Source organism: Asparagus officinalis, chromosome 6, assembly GCF_001876935.1.
Source record: "Asparagus officinalis chromosome 6, Aspof.V1, whole genome shotgun sequence".
Classification (NCBI taxonomy): Eukaryota; Viridiplantae; Streptophyta; class Magnoliopsida; order Asparagales; family Asparagaceae; genus Asparagus; species Asparagus officinalis.
In genome coordinates, this window is record NC_033799.1 from 16,099,327 (window position 1) to 16,104,120 (window position 4,794).

The 4,794-nt window shown below is 39.7% G+C and overlaps 1 pseudogene; it reads left to right on the forward strand.

Annotated features, from left to right (window-relative positions):
* LOC109844616 overlaps positions 1-3,969 on the forward strand; it is a 4,493-nt pseudogene extending 524 nt beyond the window's left edge.

A 4,794-nucleotide genomic window follows, 5' to 3' on the forward strand; every position in this document is an offset into this window, starting at 1 on the left:
GCAAGCCGAGTAGGTTGGCTGATGACGTTTTCTCGCAGTTTTTCGATGCCAGTCCACGGCCGCAGAAGGCGGCGACGATCGAGAACAGGCTGCCGTGTAGTTTGGAGGAGCTGTATAAGGGGACCACCAAGAAGATGAAGATTTCAAGGGACATTTTGCATATTAGTGGGTAAGTTAGTTTGCGGCTTTTATTTTTGGAAAATACTACAATTCTCGATTCTCGATTCTTATCGTACAACTTTGGAATTTTGAGTGTCAGAGTACTCTCAGAGACGTCGGGATGCAGCAATCAGGATTTTGAATTAGCTGTGAATTTCTAAGCTTAGCAACTGACGGGCCGGGGACTAGTTACTTTCATAAGATAGTTAAGGATTAAGAATCGTTAGATTTAATTTAGCTGGTTGGATTACTGTTATGATTAACAGTAATCCATCCTTTCTCTAAAAAAAAGAATCATTAGAGAAATTTTGATGCAATCAGCTTTTTGGAGATTTAATTTTGAGAAGTCTTATTTGGATGATAGAAAGTAAAAGGAGAGAAAACTAAGGTGGCACTTACTTTCTGATTATTCTATTATGTTATCATGATGAAAATTAATAGTGGGCAAGTAAAACTAAGATAATATACGAAAGCTCTAAAAATATATATATTCTCTCTCCTCTTTCTTTACTTTCCATCCACTTTCTGAANTACTTTAGTAGTCACTGAACATAATGGATTTGGATCCTCTCCACTACAAAAAAGTAGTGGAGAGACCACTACTTTTAATCTCAAGCGTTGAATATTTAGTAGGCAGTTATGATACAATCTAAATCTAACACTTACCATACCCCCGTGTATTGCACTCATTCCTAATTTGTACTAAAAAAAATCATAACCATCAACTAGATAATCAATGGCTGTGATTATGTAGTGGTCCCTCTACTATTTTTTTTGTAGTGGAGAGGATCCGAATCCGAACATAATGCCCTAAAGTGAAGAGGGCAACTATTCTCCACAATTTTCTATAATTATTATATAGATTAATATCATTGACTCATTCAACCTCGTAATTATAAAAAAAAATTATACAATGAGTACTATTATTGATGGAGTGATTGGTGAATTATTGAAACTCTACAACCAAATATATATAGAAGATCTCTACCCGGCCCAGTGAAGGGTCGTCGGTCAGTTTGCGACCGCCGGTGCGACGGAAGATGGTCAATCAAAGGTCATCGGAAGAAGAAGAAGGCTTTCCTCGAGCTGTGGGGCCCAAAAACCAGAGGAAGGAGAAGGTGCAGCAGGCATCTGCGGGGGCATTTTACTTTCCAAAAGGGATGGTGACGTCACTTTTGATGTCACCAAGCACTGGGGGATGCTCTTGGCTGTTTGCTGGATTCGCGCGGAGCAGACAAAAAGAGATGGAACTGTCTTTTGTTTTCGAATGAATTAAAGAAAGGGAGTCGATGGCCAGATTGATTGGGCGAATAAAGTGTCTTTCTCAAACACGATACCTAAAACTTTTCAGCTTTTACACCTGGCACCTCTATGTCCAATAGACTATCAAATCACATGCTTAATTTTCTACGATGTGGGGGTATAACTATGATTATTTTTTGGGAAAATTGCTTCAAGGCCTCAAAACCCAACTTTTATTGTGCCCAAGTCCTCCTTATTTTCCCTAATGTACTGCAGCCTCTCCTTTTTAAAAAAATTACGTACAGGCCTCTCCATGTCCAAAAACCCAATTTTGCCCTCCCTTCACCTCCCTCCTCCTCCTTTGTCGGTCCCTCTTTGCCCCTTCCCCCACTCCCCCGCCTCCCTCCCCCGCTGCACCTCCCCCTACACCTTCCTCCTCCTCCTCCGGTCCCCCTCTGCCCCCTCCCCAGCTCCGCCGCCGGCGCCGTCATGAGGAACTTCGTGTGGGCACATTAGTAAGAGTTAACATGTTAGCTGCAAGAGTTAACATGTTAGCTACAAGAGTTAACATCCACTGGCATGAGAAAGAGGAGGGTAAATTTAGGATTTAAGCCAGCTGACATGTCTAATCATAAGCTGGCATGTCTAATCAACTGCTGGCATGCGCTGGAATCATGATGGAGGGGCCTTGGGTATATTTTTTTTCAAAAAAAAGAGGCTAAAGCACATTAAAAAAAAATAGGAGGCGTTGGGACACATTGAAAGTTCAAATTTAGGGCCTAGAAGCAATTTTCCTTTTTTTTACAGCACCAGCCAAACCAAACACACTTATTAATATATAATTTGAAATTCGAAACACATTTGATCCTAACAGAATCTAAAAATTTGTAAAACTAGAGGGGGGAAAATCCACATAACAGATAAAATCGAATATTCTAAGAGATGAGTCAATTTTAAAATTGGAATATTGCAAACTGTAACACTATGCTCCAAGGTACATCGGAAGAAATCTAGGGGGCACAAGGAGTGACGGACATTAAGATGGAGTGCTTTGAGAGGTTAAGCGAGTTGATAGGACAAAGGTTTAATAAAACTTCATGAGAAGGATGTATACTTTCTGCTTTTTGTAGTTTAATACATCGAAATATGCTACAGTGTCCTTCTTGCTGTGATGCTTTTATGGCATACCCTTGCTGGACCAAGATCTAAGACTGGAAAAAGTTAACCACTCCTAAAATTAAATTGATTCTGTTGTCATATTCCTGACAAGAGAAACAGGTAGATGAACTATTTGGAAATTTACAGTTAACTGCAGCTCGTAGACAGTGAAATGCTGTAGCGCTGTTAAAATCTGCAAATATTTTCTTGTTTAGTTTGTTGAATTGTTTTGCTTGCTTTAGCGTCTAAGAGTTGCGTTGTTATATATGCTGTAGAAATTCCATAGCTCTTCGCTGGTGTATAGTTAATTGTTTGGGTACTTACAGGCTTACAGCGTATGTCTGGTGAATCACTTGTCTAAAATCTGTCTGGGAGCGGGTGCATCTCTGCAGTCTAGGAGTCAGAAAAATGATATCGTGACACAAAAATTGACGGCTCACTTGCGATTGTTTCTTGTAGCCTATGATTTCTAACTCTCATAATTTCTCGTCGGGTATCCTTAATATTGTAGGAAGAAGACAGGAGACAACTTCACCGATTCTTCGCTGACTGCACGACAAACTCGATCGTGAACTCATGACATGCATTATGTTGCCTATCGACATGCTTTCTAACAACACATAATTGTTGCTGTGTATTCTTCCTTTTGTAGTTTCCTTTCATTTTCGTTCTTTATTTAACAATGAGCTCATCAGGAGAACGATGCCGGTGGAGGAAATCTTGACTATCGATATAAAGCCCGGCTGGAAGAAAGGAACAAAGATTACATTCGAGGAAAAGGGGAATGAATCGCCAAACGTTATTCCTGCAGATATAGTCTTTACTATTGATGAGAAGCCACACAATGTATTCACCAGAGAAGGGAATGATCTTATCACGACTCAAAACATTTCACTGCTTGAAGCCTTAACGGGTTACACTGTCCATTTAACAAAGCTCGACGGTCACAGCCTCACTATACCCATGAACTCCATAATTCTTCCAGGATACGAGGAGGTCATATCAAACAAAGGCATGCCGATAGCTAAGGACCCATCAACGAGAGGGAATCTGATAATCAAGTTCAACATCAGATATCCAACAATGCTGACGATGGAGCAGAAAGCAGGATTCAGAAGGCTGTTGGCACCGTGAAAGACAACAACAAACTGAAGGCAGGTCCAGGGTTTTGTTCCAGCCGTGTCCCTATATAACGTAGTGCCAGTCGTGTTCTACCTTATTTCTAGTGGTGTCTATGCAACTTTGTATATGTAAGTGTGCATGTTTTTAGCTACTACTACGTACTACTTGTTGTGTATGTCGATATGTCTTTTTAATTGAAGGCTTGCACTTGCTGTGTATGAGAAGGCTTGTACTCGTTGTGTATGTAAACATATATTTTTAAGTTAAAGGTATTACTGAAGACCTATACTTTTCGTGTATGTAGATATGCATATATTAACCTTTTTAGGTAAAACATCTTTTCTTTAGTCTGATAGGAGTTTTGCTTGCAATGTTGCTTGTAACGTAATTTGAATATTTCCAGATAGTTTTTTTTCTTTAATAAGAAAAAGTATGAGGGGTTTCAAAAAGCCCCACAGCCATGCCTACATTGCCCAAGATTGGTTGTATACATACAAGAAGTTATCCCCCCAGCTCCAAAGGAATAACTTCATATTACGTATTTGTCAATGATCCGTCCTTTAAATCTTCCTCAAAAACCAAAAGGACATAACAAATCAAGCCAGGTTTTTAACTAGTCGAAAAACAGCAAACAAGTCACTACACAACCAAAACAAGATATCGGAAACTTCGTTAACTTCATGATGTACTTCAGGTTGCTGCCGGCTTAATCAAAGCTAATAATTCAAAGAATTGAATAACAGGAGGCCCCTGTAGCCGTCTAATGCAAGCAATTTTCCATTGCCATCTATCGCGCACAAAGCTTCCCATAGAACACACGGTAGCCTATGGTTTATCAGACAAAGCAAACTAATAAAGAGGGGGAAATAGAACGAAAGTAAGTATCTTTTCCATTTCCCACCCTCTTTGTTCATCAGAACCACTCCACAGAGATCTCCTTCTTATTTCATCAGTTTTATCAATTACCGATTTTGAAAGTTTGAGAAAAGGTAACCAGGAAAGAGTACGTAATATCAGACGACGCTGAGTTCACTAAAATCAGTCACAGGATTCCACTCTTCTTTTTTAGAACTTTCCAGGCCTAAGTGCAGGTACTCCTAGATATGTAATAGG